Genomic DNA, 19,243 nt, shown 5'->3' on the forward strand with positions numbered 1-19,243 from the left:
CATAAAAAAGACCCATCTTACATGTAATGACAACTTCAAGCTCAAAGTAAAGAGATGGAGAAAAATCTACCAAGCAAATGAATAACAGAAAAATGCAGGGGTTGCTATCCTAATTTCAGACAAAACAGACTTTAAACCAACAAAGATCAAAAAAGACAAAGAAGATCATTATATAATGGCAAAGGTTCCAACTCAACAAGAAAACCTAACTATCCAAAATATATATGCACTCAATCCAGGAGCACCCATATTCATAAAGCAAGTTCTAAGAGACCTACAAAGAGACTTAGATGATGACACAATAATAGTGGGACACTTCAACCCCCTACCGACAGTACTGGACAGATCATCATGGCAGAAAACTAACTAAAATATATGAGAGCTAAACGCAACATTTGACCAAATGGGCCTAACAGACATCTACAGAACTTTCTACCTTAAAATTACAGAACATATATTCTTCTCATCGGCACATGGCACATAATCTAAAATTGACCACACAATGAGCAACAAAATAATCCTCAGCAAATTCATAAAAGCCAAAATCATACTAAACACATTCTCAGACCACAGCACCTTAAAGATAGAAATCAATAATAAGAAAATTGTTCAAAACCATACATTACATGGAAATTAAGCAACCTGCTCCTGAATGACTTTTGGGTAAACAATGAAATTAAGGCAGAAATCAAGAAATTCTTTCAAACTAATGAGAACAAAGATACAACTTACCAGAATATGCGGCACACAGCTATTCTGTGTGTCAAAAGGGTAGTTTATAGCACTAAACACCTACATCAAAAAGTTAGAAAGATTGCAAATTAACAATCTAATATCACACCTAGGGGAACTAGAGAAACAACAGCAAACCAACCTCAAAGGTAGTAGAAAATAAGAAATAGCCTAAATCAGAGTTGAACTGGAGGAAATTGAGAAGTGAAAAACCATACAAAAGATCAATGGATTGTGTGGTTGAGTCTTTGAAAAAAAATAAATCAGATTCATAGAATGCTAGCTAGCTAGAAGAATAAATTAAAAAATAGAGAAGATCCAAATAAACACAATCAGAAATGACAAAAGGGACATTACCATGAGCCACACAGAAATACCAAAACAACAATAACAACAACAAAAACCCTCAGAAACTACTACAAACACCTCTATGCACACAAATTAGAAAACCTGGAAGAAATGATTCAATTCCTGGAAAAATACAATCTCCCAAGATTGAAACAGGAAAAAATTGAATCCAAGAAAAGACTAACAATGAGCTCCAAAGTGAATCACTAATAAAAAGCCTACCAACCAGAAAAATCCCAGGACCAAACAGATTCTTAGCCAAATTTTATCAGATGTAAAGAAATAAAACAGCTGGTACTACTTTTACTGAAACTATTCTGAAAATTTAAGAAGGACGGACTTCCTAACCCATTCTATGAGGTCAGTTCATTTGTGGACCAATTCTTTCATTTACCGGGTATTATGTATTTATTTTATGTTATTATTATCATCAAACCTTTGTCCTTCAAAATATTTTTTTAAAAAGTAGAAAATGAATTTGCCACCTTGATTCCATACAGTTCTTCTAAACTTTGGATAGAAAAGATTACACACCCCTTTATATTTGAAGAACTGGAAAGGTGATCAGAAGTATGCAATAATTTAATAGAAAAAAAGAGTTTCTTCCTAAACGATATTGATACATAAGAAATAAATAACCACAATCTACACTACTGACAAACGAGAGTAAAGTAAAACTTTCAGTTTTCTAACAATTTGTGTTTGTGCGCTCCATGCCAAGCACTGCTGAGTCACTAAATTAAGTGGCTATATAAAGTTCCTTTAGAATCATTTTAAAACCAATACTTATCACTAATGAGAGACATTAGAATTATCATTATCAAAATTAATATAATAATCTAACCAAATACCATATTATCCAATTAAATAATTTTATGCATTTCATCAATTCAACTCTGCAATTAAAAGCATAAGAATAGAGTATAATTATTATATCCTAGGAAAAAGTAGTTGTGGCTGTGACTACAGTCTTTTAGAAAAAAAAATAAGTGGATCTTCTATTTACCCTTTGATTGTATGTGTTTTTTAATGGTTTTATGAAATATTCTCAATTTTTTATCAGGTACATGTTGAAAGCTGCTTTCATGCCACCTCATAAAACACATAAGAATTAATTTCTGTTATCAAAATATCACAGTTCATGCTTGTAAGCAATTTGTTATATAGTATCTGAGATGAAAATTTAATCATAAAATTATATATGTTGTTACATCTTATACTTTGGAGGGAGGAACAGGAGTGGTTAAGAGATCAAAGGAGGCAAACCTATTAGTGATGAAACCAGAAACCAGATATTGGTCTAACCAGGATTGTGCAACTCATTTCCTGCCACCTTGTTTGTGTAATCTGGCTGGCAAAGCCACAGCAATTTCTTACTCTCCCAGGACGGCCTGTTAAAGGACAAATAGTGCACACAGGCTCTTTGAAGGCTCCCTACAAAATTGAATGAACTAAATTGAACTATGCTAATTATATAGACTTGGGGCCAGCTAGGAAATACACTTCATTTTACTCTTTCTCCCTCTTGCCTTGTCTTATTCATCTTTTTCCTTATTCTTCATTTCTGGAGGTGCGTATGCAGATAAGATGTTTATACAGAGGCTGTCACCAAACTGTGTTTTCTAGGGATTCCTGGCTAGCACAGGTTTCCAGTTAAATATATATATATATTATTTTTTTTTTAATGAACCCAGGAGAGGGATCCGGAAATACAACAGGTACTTTAAGTCACTGTTATACAAAAGTCAGAGCAGGGTTAAAGAAAAAAAAAAAAAAAGTAATACAGTCTTTGGAACAACACAGATAACACAATGTTTGAAATCACATCAAAATGACTGTGCAAAACACACTTTTGCTCTCCTCAGTACTACTACTCTGTTTTAGCTTTGTTCCTACTTACTCTATTATTAGATGGCTTTTATAGCTACAACAGATTTCTAGCTAAATTTATAATAGTTTAATGCTTGGCACTGAAAGTGCAGTCTGTAAGCAGCATCACTGATATCACCTGCGATCTTGTTAGAAATGCAGAATTTCTGGTCCCTCTTCAGACCTGCTGAATTTGCTCTGCATTTTATCAAGATCACCAGATGATTTCCATATATAATGAAGTAAAAAAAACACTATTTTAGATAAAGGTGGTTAACTTTGAGATGTGCACAAAGATAAAATTAAATTTGTTAAATAGTCCCTTGGTAAATAAGTCCTGATTATTATCTCTAAGGAGCAAACTGCATGGTTGAGAAAGGAAAGGAAGGGGTTGGGAGGGAAAAGAAACTAACAAACACTGAAGATTTACACTAGGTCATGTAATTTACATGAAGGGTTTACTATTGTTATCACATTTAATGTTATCACCGAAAAAAATAAAAATAAAAAACCCATGGAGCAGTATGACAACTCTCATTTCACTGATGAGTAAACTGAGGTTAAAAAACATATCAGTGATCATAAGCCTAATGAATTTTGGCCAAGTATTTCTTTCCCCTAGAATTATGCACTTTTTACTAATAAGCTTAGGGCATGAGAAATCTGACTATAATAATTAAATATATGTGGCACAGATTTTAACTTACAAGAATGACTAGAAGATAGTACCATCATTCTGTATTGGCCTAATGAAAAGAAAAAGACTCATGGAGGGTTGAACTAGCAAGTTGTGGAAGATTTGAATGATGAAAAAAGAAAGGTAAAAACTTATGAATATTAGCTCTATGTGTAGTGCTGTGCTAAAATTTTTACATTCTTTATCTGAATCTTACGCTAACCCCATTTAATTGCAAAATATTTTCTAATTTAGAGATAAAAAATCAGAGATTAAAAAATTCTTAAAAAAAAGACCAAATTCATAGTATAAAGCTATGATATTCTCACCATACCACTGAAGGTTAAAACAGATGTTTGTTATAAGGTCAGAGGAGGGACTCAATTTTTAGCTTTATTTTAGACTGTCATAGTTTTCACAGATAATCTGAAACAACATTTATTAGTTTTATTGATATTACATCAAGGCATTTGCTTTAAAAAAGTCAATTTTCTGATAAATTTCAGTGTCCTACTTACTCATGACTTCATTGAATTATAACTGATATGTCTAAATATTTTATTTCCCTTTCAATAATCTTTTTGTCCTTTCAGTGATAGGAAAAAGAAATAAAAACACTGAAAGACCAAAAATTCAACCTTGCAAAATAATATGTAACTTATCCCCTAAGTGTAAAACTATAAAACCACAAGCTTCATAATACAGGAAAAATATGAATATCTAAATTCTCCTCAGGGGTACATCAACATTACTATAATGTTGAATTTTTTTCCATTATGTCAAAGGGTTTCACACTGGTCTTTAGTAGAGAATCATTTTCTAGCTGTTTAAAAATACCAAGCAACTAGTAATCCAATAAAAAACAAATCAGCAGGACTACCTGATGTCACATATAACTCCAAGAGAGACCATTTCAATGAGTCTACAACCTACATCTCTAAGTAATAAGAATGTTTCATTGTATTATTCAGTACTTTGCAGAGGCTCATTAAATGTTTACTGAAAGGAATTTAATTGGGAATAAAGCCAGAAGTCTGTTGATAAATGTGAATCTGTAGATGCTATATGAAGTTCTACATAATTAGTCTGTACTCTGCACTCTCCTTCATTTTTATAGCACCAAAAATGAAACTATTGATCTATGCTACCTTTGAGAAGTAGTATAAAGGATGCCTAAAAAAGAAGTTAAAAGGATGGTGATGGTAATATATATCATCTTTTCATTAAATTTTAATACATAGCTCTTATAAACAGAATATAATGCTTTTATATTCATAGAGAGAGATTATATTTTTATAATATCTAGTTCAGGTTCTTAGGTATATGTTTATTCATATGTTTGTTTGCTAATTAATTTATACATTCACTCATTCATGCATTTACTTAAAATCTCTAATGTTTATTTTCTTGGATGAAAATGCAGAATATAGTACTTGTCTCACAGTGTTTTTTTTAAATATTCAATGAGATAATCAATAAGTATCTATACACTATCTTACAAATGTGATATACTACTATTATTACTAAATTAAATACTTTTATCAAAATATAGTCTGAGCAAGACTCTGTGATGAAGAAAACAGTGAATAAAACGTGTTACAAACACTTCCATTACTTACAACCAGGTAAGAAAATTAAGAAATATATCCACACAATATAAACAAAGAATGTGATGATAAATTCCACGGAAAAGTTCTATGAAAGGGCAGATATTTCTGAAGACAGAAGTCCTTCGTTCCACAGAATACACGACAGGTGCTTTAAAATTTTCTTTGGTCAGCTTTGTCACTGACTCATAAGGCAGCCCATTCTATTTTTGAAGTTTAAATATTAGAAATCATGTTATTCCATGTGAAAACTGACTTCAGTACTTTTCAAAATATTTTCTATTATATTCCTAATCCTTATCAGGTAAATTTCAAGCCAACACAAATCAAATGGGGGAAAATGTAAAATAATTTTCTTCAGTACTTTTTTTTTTTAACACAAAAGTAAATAGTAAGTGAACTATTGTATACAGAATGTTGTTGTTTTATTTCTGCTGACTTCAAAATAAAATAGCATAGTCAAAAGGATAAATAACAGGCCGACCTGGCCACATCTTCCCAATACATTATTAAACTGCACTATATTTCCTTTGGGAATAAATTACCCTGCTACTTCCTTTACATTTTTTATATCAATAGAGGTCTGAATTTCACTTGAGCCACAGGAAAGAGCTGAAATAAAATTTGACAAAGCTGGATTCAACTAATGAGAGGTAAGGGAGCTTAGAGTTTTGCCATGAACTCTGGCTTTCATTATAGCATTTTGGGAAGCGGAATGTCTTAAGGAGAGGGATTAAATGGCATGGGAGAGGGTGAACATGATTGGATTTCACGTTTGAAGAGATATATTAAAAATATGCTGTCAAAATCTGACATCTCCCTTCAGTTTTTCAGTTATAGGCAATATTGTTTCCCAAATAAGGCTAATTTAAAGGTATTTATTCACTTTATTTTTTCAATTTGAGCAAAATAATTGAGCTTGCCATTGACATTATTTGTTAATAGAAACAAGAGACATGAATGTGATATTTGCCTTAGAATACACATTTTCATATTCTGCTGTTGTGATGTCACATTTTACCTGTCTACATTTGGTGTTGCTTATTACTGCAGGCAGCAAGAGACGTGCACATGTCAAACTGCCTCTAGCTAGCAAATACATTTCTGGGAGACATAATGTTTTAAACAAGAAACACAGGCACATGTCCATAAGCCTGTCAACAACTAATAAAGTATTCATATTTTACCTCTGGCATGAGAAGTTGAAAGGGAAGTCCTTACTATTAGCATTCCTCTGCATATATTAAACATAATAATTATTAATAAAGCAGTTATTACTATTATGAAAACAACATTAACAAAGACCTGAGTTAAATGCAAGTTGTCAATAGAATTAAATGTAAATTTTCATCTCCATTTTTGGTCAATGAGTGTTTTAGTACATACATTACATGTAGTTAATATGTATTTTTTTATTATAGGAGTATATTGTTATGAGAAAATGATTCACAATCTCAAAAAATTTTACTTGTTGCATTTCCTTAATCACAGTTTATGCTTTTGAAAGTCAAACCTAAAAAAGAAAATGAGAATTAAGAAAAAAAACTATCAAAGATTATTTTTTCACAGTAAGACTTAAACCTAACAATAACAACTTTAATTACACGCAAAATACAAATTTATTTAAAACTTTTAATAAACGATGAGTTTACTGTGAGGTGTGAATAATAGTTGCCTTATCTTACAGTTACTTTATCTAATTTAAGTTGACTTTTGTGTATGGAATAAGATAATTATCCAATTTCATTATCTTGCATGTGGATATACAGTTTTGCAAATATCATTTGTTGAAAGGGTTATCTTTTCCCTATTGTGTTTCCTTAGTGTCTTTTTTGAAGATCAGTTGACTGTCTATGTGTGGATTGATTTATCATCTCTCTACTCTGTTCCATTGGTCTATACGTTTGTTTTCATGTCAGTCCGTACTATTTTGATTACTATGACTTTATAACGTATTTCAAATCCAGGAAATATGACGTCTTTACCTTTTTTCTTCTTTCTCTAAATTACTTTGACTATTTTGGTCTTCTGTGATTCCATATAAGTTTTAGAATTTTTTTCTACTTCTGCAATTTTGATAGGAATTGCATTGAATCTGTAGGTCATTTGGGTAGTACGTACATTTGAACAATATTAAATCTTCCAATCTATGAACATGAAATGTCTTTCCACGTGTTTGTGTCTTAGTTTTTCTCCTTAATTATTTTCAGTTTTCAGTATACAAGTATACCTCGTTAGTTGTTTACTTTTAAGTATTTTATTCTTTTTGGTGCTATTGCAAATGCTATAGTTTTTCTAATTCTCTTTTCAAATACTTCTTTGTTGGTGTATAGAAATACAATTGATTTTGCATCTTGCAACATTACTGAATTTGTATTAGTCCTAACAGTTTTTTATGTAGTCTGTAAGCTATTCTACATATTAGATCATGCCATTTGAAAATAAGAACAATAATTCTTCTTTCATTCTAATTTGGAAGCATTTTTTTTACCCTTTCCTGAGTATTCTGGCTACGACTTCAAGTACAATGTTAAGGGGCAAGAGTGGACATCACTGCTTTGTTCCCATTGTAGAAAAAAGCTTCCAGCATTTTACTATTCAGTATGATGTTAGCTCTGGGATTGTTATATATACATCCCTTATGTTAAGGTACATTCCATCTATTGCTAGTTTGTTGAATTATGTCAAATCCTTTATCTTCATCACTAAGATAATCATGTGATTTTAAACCTTTATTCTGTTAATGTGGTTTATCACATTGATTTTCCTATGTTTAATCATCCATGTGTCCCATTAGTCATGGGGTATAATTGATACTGTCAATGTGCTGTTAGATTTCGTTGAAGTATTTTGTTGAAGATTTTTTTAGATCCATATTCATCACAGATGTTGTCCTATGGTTTTCTTTTCTTCTAGTGTCTTTCTGGCTTTGTTATCAAGGTAATTCAGGCCTTATAAAATGAGTTTGGAAAGGTTTTATTCTCGTAAATTTTTTGGAAGATAGTGAGAAGGGATGTCATTAATTCTTCCTTAAGTCCTTGGTAGTATTTACCAGTGAATATATTTAGTTCTGTCTTTTGTGTTAGGAAGTTTTTGATTACTGATTCAATTAACATATTAGCTGTAGGTAAGACTTTTTATTTCTTCATGATTTACTCTTGGTAGGTTGTATATATCTAGGAAGTCATCCATTTCATTGAGGTTACTTAGATTGTTGGCAAATACTTGTTTATAGCAGTGGCTTATGATCCTTTTTAATTCTATGGTATCAGTTTAATGCCTCCTCTTTCTTTTCTGATTTTCTTTATGAATCATCTCTGTTGTTCTTAATCTAGCAAAGGCTTTGTCAGTTTGATCACTGAAAAAAAACAACTCTTAAGTTTCGTTGATTTTTTCATTGTATTTTATTTCCTATTTCATTTATTTATTTCTTTCCTTCTACTAATTTGGGCTCAGTTCATTTTTCTTTTTGTGGTTTCTTAAGGTATAAAGTTTGGTAGTTTGAGGGTTTTGTTTTGTTTTGAGACAGTCTCGCTCTGTCATCCAGGCTGGAATGCAGTGGCACAATCTTGGCTCACTGCAACATCCGCCTCCCAGGTTCAAGCGATTCTCCTGCTTCAGTCTCCTGAGTAGCTGGGATTACAGGCGCCCACCACCACGCCCAGCTAATTTTTTGTATTTTTAGTAGAGATGATGTTTCACCATGTTGGTCAGGCTGGTCTCGAACTCCTGACCTCAGGTGATCCACCCGCCTTGGCCTCCCAAACTACTGGGATTACAGGCGTGAGCCACCGCGACCGGCCGAGTTTTTTTTTTTTTTAATGTAGTGTTTATATCTATGAACCTCTCTCTTAGTCTTGCTTTTGCTGCATCCAATAAATATTATAATGTCATGTTTGTCTATTTGTCTCAAGATATTTTATAATTTCTCTTTAAACTTCATCTTTGACGTCATAGTTGTTTAAGAGTGTGTTATTATTATCCATATATTTGTGATTTTTCCAGTTGTCTGTTAACTATTAATTTGTAGTTTTATTCCATTATAACCAGAAAAGATCATCTTATTCATTTAAGACTTGTTTTGTGACCTAACCTATGATCTATCGTGGAGGTAGATCCATGTGTGTTTGAGAAAAATGTGAATTCTGCCACTGTTTAAGACAATATTTTGTATATGACTATTAGGTTCAGTTGGTCTAGAGTGTTATTTAAATCCTCTACTTCCTTACTGATCTCCTATCTTTATGTTCTGTACATTATTGAAAATAGGGGAATGAAATCTCCTACTATTATTGCATTACTGTCTATGATTTTTCCTTCAAACCTTTCAATATTTGTTTTATATATTTAAGGACTCTTATGTTGAATGCACATATATCTATAATCATTATCTCTTTCTGGTTGATTGAATAGTTTATTATCATAAAATGTCTGTCCTTTTATTTTGTGGCAGTTTTTGACTAAAAGTCTATTTGTCTAATATTTAAGTATAGCTACTGCTCTTTTCTGGTTACCATTTGCATGGAATATCTTTTAACTTCACTTCACTTTCAGCCTATGTTTGTACTTAAATCTAAAGTGAATTTCTAGTAAACAGCATATTTTTCAGTCTTGAAAATTTATTCAGCTACCTCATATTTTTTATTAGGAAGATTTAATCCATTTACATTTACATCATATTATTTGCAAAAAGATTTAGTATTGCCATTTTTAGTGGCATCAGGTTAGTCTTGCAGTTCTTTTGTCTGTCTTTTCCTCTCTCAATGTCTTTCTTTATATTGTTTTGATTATTTTTCTATTAATATACTTTCACATATTCCTCTTTTTCATTTATGAAATTTTATGGGTATTTTATTGTGGTTTTCTTGGGACTTACATAAAATATCTTACAGTTACAATAGCTTATTTAAGCTGATAATAACTTAAGTTCAATCACATGCAAAATACTTTAATTTCTCTTCCCAACACACAGATATTTTATGTTATTTTTGTTAAAATTTATATCTATTCATATTGTGAAAATTTAACATATTCTTAATACTTTTGTCTTTTAACTTTTATATCATAAAGTGACTTAGCCACCATCATTACAGTAATAGTGTGGCTCTTTAGGGTCTTTTGTTTCAACCTGAAGAACTCTCTTTAGTATTTCTTACACATAGGTCCCGTAGAGATATAGCCTTTTGCTTGAGAAAATATCTCACTTTCATTTTTGAAGAAGAGTTTTGCTAGTTGTAGTATTCTTGGTTGGCTTTTATTTTCTTTCAGCACTTTGAATCTATCATCCCACTCCCTTCTGGTCTGCAAGACTATAGTGAAAACAAACCACTGATGGTCTTATAAAAGTTGCCTTGTATGTTACAAATCACTTTTTACCTGTTGTTTTCAAAATTATTTGTCTTTGAGTTTTGATGATTTGATTATAATATGCCTGGGTGTGTATTTGGAGAGATATAGCATATGTGGTGTCCTTTGTGCTTCTTGAATCTGTATGTCCATTTTCTTACCCAGGTTTGGGAAGCTTTTAGCTATTATTTCTTTGAATAAGCTTTCTACTACTTTCTTTTTCTTTACATTTTCTGGGACCCTTATATGCGTATATCAGTATGCTTGATGGTGTCCCATAATTCTCATAAAGTTTCTTCACTCTGTTTTATAATTTTCTTTGTCTTTTTGCTCCTCTCACTGAATTATCTCTAGTCAACAGACTTTGGGTCTGTGATCCTTTCTTATACTTTAGTCTGCTATTCAACATTCTAGTGAATTTTTAAATTCAGTTATTACATCCTTCAGCCTCACAATTTCTAATTGGTACTTCTTAATGTTTTCTATTTCTTTGTTAAAATGCTCTGATTATTCATGCATTATTCTCTTTACCTGGGTGAGCATCTTTATTAGAGTTATTTTAATTCTGTGTCAGATGAATCATACAACTCCATTTATTAAGGCCACTTCTGAATTTTGTTTCACTTATTGAAATATCTTTGCCAGATTCTTTATTTTCCTTGACTCTTTGTGTTTGAGTCTCTGCATTGGAAAAATCACGTACCTCTTCCATTCTTCACATCTTGGCCTTGCATAGGAAAAAAGTCTGTACAAATCAGTCCAGTCAGAGATTCTGGGGCCTCTTCCAAATCTTTCTCAATCTAGAGAAAGTCAGATAGCTGTGTTTTTTGTCTACTCACTCTGTACTGAGCCAGGAGGTGGCGAATGGGGGAACTATGCAATCCACCAACTCCAGTTGCCACTTTCTCCCACAGCTTGCAAAATAATGCCAGACTCATCAGAGCACCAGGATTGGTGAGACAGGTGCTAGATTTTTAAACATCTCTAGAGAATCTGGGGTACTGGAAGCATGGATCAACTATTTATCTTTCCAGGGGCAAGCTTAAAGCTGAAATTTTTCATTGGCTCATTTTATACCAAGCAGTGAATAAAGTTTCTGGCATCCATCAGCCCAAGATGCTGCCTTTATTTTCTCATGGGTGGATAGACTATGCCAGACCCATCAAAAGTTAAAGAATGACTAGTCCATAGTCATTTTTCTGGAGGAGGACCCTCAAAAAGTATGGGTGTTGGACATGTGAACCAACGCTATCTTTCCTCTGGGTAAATCTGGGATCTAGTGGGGATGCTTCTTGATTATACAGTACTAGGCCAAGTACAAGATCTCTGACAAGAAGGTGCCTTAAAATATCCTGTCTGCTTCCATGATTCCAATTTTTCATTCTCCCAGGATGCAAGGGCCTTTTTAATTAGGTTCTGATTTTAAAAAAATAAAATGTGCCTGTGAAATGCCATTGAATCAATCTGTGTGTTTTGCATATTTGTAATGGGAAGGGGGATCTAGGACTTCCTTCTCCTCCATCTTGCTTATGTCACTCTCTCAGCTAACATCTTATTTAATGGTGAAAGACTAAATTTGTTCCAACACAAATTAGTAAAAATACAAGAAATGTCTGTACAACATTGTATTTGAACTCACATCCAGTGCAATAAGAGAAAGAATAAATGAAGTATTAAGATTAAAATGGAAGAGATAAAACTGTCTCTATGTATGGAAAACACAACCATCTATGTAGAAAATCTAATGGACTCTTTTTAAAAAAAGTATTCTACTACAACTAACAGCTTAATAAGGTACCAAAATAAGAGATCAACAGAATATTAATTACATGTTTACACACTAACACATTTCAGTCAGATAATACAATTTAAAAACATTACTATTTAATGTAGTGACAGAAATATGAAATACAAAGAGATAAAAAAGACAAAAACTGAAAGACCCGTAGAGTAAAAACTACACAATATTGTTCAGAAAATTTAATGCTGCTATGTTTTGAAAGTATGTCTCCTCCAAAAATCATGCCCAAACTTAATCCCCATTCTGGTAGTATAAAAGGTGGGCATTTGGGGAAGTAAATAAGTCATGAGGACTCTAATCAATGGATTTGTGCCTTATAAAAAGATTGGAGAGAAGCACTTAAATTATTTTTCTCTCCAGCCTTCAGTTATGTGAGGACACACTGTTCATACCCTCTGGAGGATGCAGGAACAAGACGCCATCTTGAAAACAGAAAGTGGGGCCCTCAACAAACACTGAACTTGGAGGCATCTTGATCATGGACTTCTCAATCTGCAGAACTATATTTTTGTTCTGGGAGAAATATATCTATGTTCTTTATAAATTAGTCTGTGGTATTTTTTTATGTCAGCAGAAACAGACTAAGACAACCTTATAGAGAGATACAGTTGGCTTAAAGGTCAGAATATTGAATATTTTCAAGATGTCAATTTTCTTCAAATTGATCTACAGATTTAATGCAATTCCAATCTAAAATGCACCAGGCATCACTTTGTAGAAAGTTAAAACTATTCCTAAAATGCATATCAAAATACAAAGTATAATTTTGGAAAGGCAAAATGAATACTTCCTATTTCAGGTCTTCCTATGAAGATACTGTAAGCCCGAATGTGTGGTGTCTCATTGGGTATGACAATTAAATCAAAAGAATATGAAGAGTTAAGAAATGGACCTAAACACATATAGACAGTCAATACTTGACAAAGGTTCAGGCAATTCAACAGAGAATTGATAGTCATTTCAACAACTGGATCTTACACAAAAAGTAACATACATACCACATCATACAAAAATATATGAAACAGAACACAAACTTTAGTATAAAATTGAAAACTTGGAGAATTATTGAATAAGCATAGGAGAACATTTATGATTTCGAGTTATAGAGGATTTTAAAAATATGACAAATCATAATCTGTAAAATGCAAAAAAAAATAACTTTGATATCATCAAATTAAAAACTTCTGCTCTTTAAAAAATAATGTTAGGAGAATGAAAAGAGAAGTCACAGACTGGGAAAAATATTTATAACTAAAATAATAATACATTACTTTTATCTAGAATATATAGTACCACAAAATCCAATAATAAAACAAACAAACCCATTTTTAAAAAGTGACTGAAAGATGTAAATGGGTACCTCAACAACAATAAAAACAGAAAGATCAAAGGTAGATAATAACTAAGCTCAGAAAGAGTCATGCAACTTGATTAGTTTGTTGTTGTTGTTGGTTTCTTTGTTTTTGAGAGACAGGGTTTCACTCTTGCCCAGGCTGCAGTACAATAGTGTGATTATAGCTCACCGCAACCTTGAACTCCTAGGCTCAAGTAATCCTTCCACCTTCAGACTCCTGAATAGCTGGGACTACAGGTGCACAGCACCATACCTAGCTAATCTTTTATTTTTTACCTTTCATACAGATGGTGTCTTGCTATGTTCCCCAGACTGGTCTAGAACTCCTTGCCTCAAGCAATCCTCCCACCTTGCCCTCCCAAAGTGCTGGGATTATAGGAGTGAGCCACCATGCCCGGCCTGGGTATTTGTTAAATAAAATAAACACAATGAAACATTACTACATACATATTAGAATAGCTAAAATTAAAAAAAAAATAGGCTGACCATACTACACGTTCATGAGGAAATAGAAGAACTAGAACCCCAAAGTGACTGGGAATCAGCTTGGCATTTTCGTAAGTAAATAAATGTGAAAACCACATAACTACTATATGACCCATTCATTCTTGTCCTAGCTGTTGCTCAAGATAAATAAGATATATGTTCTTACAATTGACATATATGACTGTTAATAGCTGCTTACTAAAAAGAAGTGGTAACAGCCCAAATGCCAACAAGTGAGTGGATAAACAATTCATATAATGCAATACTACGCAGCAATAAAAATAATAAAAAATTAATAAATGTAATGAACTATTGATACAACATGGATAAACCTTAATATAATTATTTCAAGTAAAAGAAAATAGACAAAATGTACAAATTTTATTTAGATAAAATATTAAGTAATCTGTAGTGTCAAGAAAGCAGATTAGTGTATGCTTGGGGATGGGAGGAGAAGGAGAGAGAGATGGCACAGTAGCAGAAAGAAATTTGGAAGTGATAGGTATGTTCATTTTTTAGACGTAGTTCTGGACTCATAGTTATATACCTGTATAAAAAATTATCAAATTTTATACTTGAAATATATGCATTTTATTGTATGCCACTTATTCCTCCATAAACTTGTAAAATATATTCACAAGTTATTTTAAGTATATTCATCACCATATACTTCAGAATTGTTTTAAGATCATCATTATAAACAAGTATAACATATTCCAGATTTATATATTCTCTATACGTATATATTTATATAAGATAAAGAAGTTTGGCATTTTTAAGTTTACAAATTCTCAGTAAAAATCTCTAAGACTTTAAAACTATATATTTTAAGGTACCCGACACATAGTGAAAGTGGGCCTAGAAAAGTCCATTATCCTGCTGGGATATTTCTTCTATAGATTATAATTTAAATTAGAAATTACATGTTCTAGTTCCTCAAGGATCTAGAACCAGAGATACCATTTGACTCAGCAATCCCATTACTGGGTATTTACCCAAAGGATTATAAATCATTCTACTATAAAGACACATGCACACATGTTTATTGCAGCACTATTCACAATAGCAAAGACTTGGAACCAACCCAAATGTCCGTCAATGATAGACTGGATAAAGAAAATGTGGCACATATACACCATGAAATACTATGAAGCAATAAAAAAGAATGAGTTCATGTCCTTTTCAGGGACATGGATGAAGCTGGAAACCACCATTCTCAGCAAACTAACACAGAAATAGAAAAGCAAACACCACATGTTCTCACTCATAATTGGGAGTTGAACAATGAGAACACATGGACACAGGGAGGGGAACATCACACACCGGGGCCTGTCGGGGGGTGGGGGCAAGGGGAGGGAGAGCTTTGGACAAATACCTAATGCATGCAGGGCTTAAAACCTAGATAATGGGTTGATGGGTGCAGCAAAGCACCATGCACATGTACACCTATGTAACAAACCTGCATGTTCAGCATATGTATCCCAAACTTAAAGAATAATTAAAAAAAAAAAGAAAGAAAAAAGACTGAGTTAAAACAAACAAGCACAATTCTCAATCCAAAGTACCAGGACTTTGGAACTACAAATTAGAGGGTACCTGTGATATAGATGAAATGAGTAGTGGCAACCAGAGTTATCTAGAGAGACTCCACTGAGCTCTGCATGAAATCACCTGCATTTGCAAGGATAATGCTATAAAATCTTGTGCAATGGTGAAAGGAGCACGTGGAGAAATTTCATTAGTTTAGATTTTACATATTATAGTAGAATAGAGATGTAGAGGTTACCTCATATAAGGAAGTTTTACTTGTAAAGCTACATGAAAGAGGGAATTTGAGAAAGTGTTTCAGCAGAAAAATTTGATAAGTACACTTTGCCATTCAGGATGCAGCAGTGGCTCTGCAGCACGAATATCAGCCTGTTGAACTTCTCAGCTTGTCTTTCCCTCAACAGAGAGCATCTAATACACCCTATCTAGGGACTCTATAACACAATAAGTCACTCTTCTCCTTTCTACTTTTTGGCCTCTATGCCTATTGTATTCCCATCTACTATCTTCTACTATGATTTCTTCTTTTTCTCTCTGCTTCATATTCAATCTCCCCAAGGGAAACAATCTAAATGGATCAGTAGGTAATTCTCTAGTTTGAGACAACACTACTGGGCAATGATCTTGCTTCAAGCTAGCATAGAAATGTCTTTGCTATGGTGCATATCCCCAGTACAATACATCATGCCATGGTAGCCCAATCAGATGACAGAAAGCCTGGCTACTTGTGGAAGGGACCCTGACCTGGTCACTTCCGTCATAAGAGGAATTGAGCATGCCAAGCCCTTAGTGTTTCCTAAAATCTACTTTAGTGTCCCCAGGAAAGTGAGAGCAAGTAGTTAGACTTCTAATAAGCCTTTCTGATAGAGTAACTATGGTTTCTGGAATGGGATAATGGATTTACGTGTGAAACTCTTAAATAATGCAAATGTTTATTAAATTAGTCTGCTAAGGGAGAAGTACTCTGAGCAGATATAACACCTGAAAGGGTAGTTTTGATATGTGGAAATAGATAAAAATAGAACATATAAGCCAAAGAAAAAGGCCCAAGAAAAGGAACTATTTTTTAGTATACCTTAGAGCCAAAGCATATGCTTTCATCATGATAACCAGTGCCTTTTGGCATTTCTAATGTGTTCATAATTTTGCTTAAGCAGCAAGTGCTAGTAGTCAGTAATATAAATTTCATTTTATTTACTCAATATTCAGGAAATAGTTTTCATTCTTTAAAAATTAAAATAATGAGGCAATATTAACAAAAAAGTACTCTCATGCAAACTAATGATACTGATTTTTAAGTAAGCACTTTCTAAAGTAGTTAGATATTTAGTTGATTTATACATAAAAGATGAAGTTTTGTTGTCATTATCATTATCAGTAATATAAATGAATTAATGTAATTGAAAAATGACCATGTGTCAACTCATCACAATAAATACATTTTAAACACTTAAATTGGCATAGTACTTATGATACAGTTGCATAACAAAGCTATCAAATAGAAGCCACAGCAAAACTTTTTGTTTCTTGTAAGATGTGGCTTCAGCTGCAAGGTGACTCTAATTTAAAGGAATCTTTAATTATTAATATTTCTGAGAAATGTATATACTCTCTACCCTTTTGCCCTCAATAACAACAGCTCCTACAGGCAATATGTTTTCTAGTACACTTATTACTTTATCTGTTAGCAGTTTGTTAAAAAACTGACAATGCCAAAGCCAGTAATGAAGTCAGCTGGTAAATCACAATGCTGTACATCTTATTGACATTGAGCACAGATGTCTTAATAATTGGCTTCAGATGAGTGCAAAGGAGTGAAGTGATTTCACAGAAGATAGTTCTTGCATATCATGTCTGAAAGCTGAAGGGAAATACAAATATTTCAAATGAAAAATTTGTTTGGAGCATCCTCTCTTCCCAGCCTTGCTCCAGGGCTTTATTCATCCAAGGAGGAATAAAGCAAAGTTCCTGATTTCTAAGAACTTGTAATATATGAAAACTTATGTAACTTCCAATAACTATTAAATATAATAAACATTTCACAAATTTGTCCTATTATTGATATGAACTATGCAGACAATAATTGCATGAAATGCTCTATACATGATGATTTCACATTAAGGAATGTCAAATCGTGAATTACATTGAGTAAGTTTAAGATCAGATTAGATTAGCTAATGTACAGAATGTTTTGAGGTTTGTGTTTTAAATAGACATTGAATTAGAGATAATTTTATACTCCTCAGAGTGCAAATATAAATATTTACATTCCTAAGTATTGCTATGCTCTAATTATGGTGAAGAAAATCAATTAACAAGAAAGAGCTTCCAAATCCTAGAGTAGAGTTAGCTGTGACCACCAGATCTAGCTGAGATGGACACAAGAAATGTGACACAAAGAAACATGCTAAGAGGACTATGATAGGACTGAAGCCTTGACAAGAAGCAGTGATAGAGTTGTACAACTTGTTTATTTGGATAAGACTCTAAGACAGTACACCTTTTCTATGACATTCAATTGTAAAAACAAACTGCTGGAAAAGAAGATTAGCCATCAAGTCATGTCCCACAAATGGCCATTAATGAGCTGCTCCTTTCTAGCCACACCCATCGTGAGGGAGAATGTCTGGATGATGAGTGATTTTCCTGAGAGGAGGTTGTATCACTTGCTTCTCTTCATTGTTTTCCCCATTATACCATACCTAATGAAACTCTCCTTTTTTAAGAGCCTCCTATTGGGTGATAAAATTGGTCTGTTGTGCATCAAGAGAAGGAGAGGAGAGGGCAAATAAGTGGTAGGAATGTTTACTTATTGTTTTCCCCTGATTTTTTCCATTGTTCTCAATCAGGGTGATTTGGAAATGTAGGGGCAGTTTTGGTTATCACCGGCTTGCAATGACCAGGGGACACAGACACTAAATGTCCTGAAATATGTATGAGAGCTATGCAGAGTAAAGAATTTTCCCAGTGAAAGGGCTAATAGAGATGCTATTTAGAAGCACAACATATTTAGAAAGGGATTGGAGGAGAAAACCAGCACTCAGGTTTAGTAAATATTTGGGGAAATAGATTTGTCTAATATCAATAAGCCAGCTGTACTTTGTGCCTTTTGGAATTCTGGTAAACAAAATGTTAATTAGAAAAAATAAAAATTGTCATAAACTCTATTAAAGATTACTATGTCTTCCTATTGCTATCCCAACACCAGCAAATTATCCTAGTAAAAGTTATTCAATAAAGATATTTGTGAAGATTTTTATTATCTCTAATCAAGAGATAAAATTCCAGGGAAATGGCTATAAGTATTATTTGCAATTATTAAATCATGATCAAAGATGCTCAGTTATATTACTTACTTATTTATTTATTTTTATTAGTACTCCTTATGGAGCGGAGCTAACTCATAGGCAGTACACTCAGAGTCAGCCTATATAATTCAAAGCATGCAACTCTATGTGTTTACATGTTTCTTGGAC

Source organism: Pongo pygmaeus, chromosome 1 (genome assembly GCF_028885625.2).
Source record: "Pongo pygmaeus isolate AG05252 chromosome 1, NHGRI_mPonPyg2-v2.0_pri, whole genome shotgun sequence".
In the NCBI taxonomy this organism is placed as follows: Eukaryota; Metazoa; Chordata; class Mammalia; order Primates; family Hominidae; genus Pongo; species Pongo pygmaeus.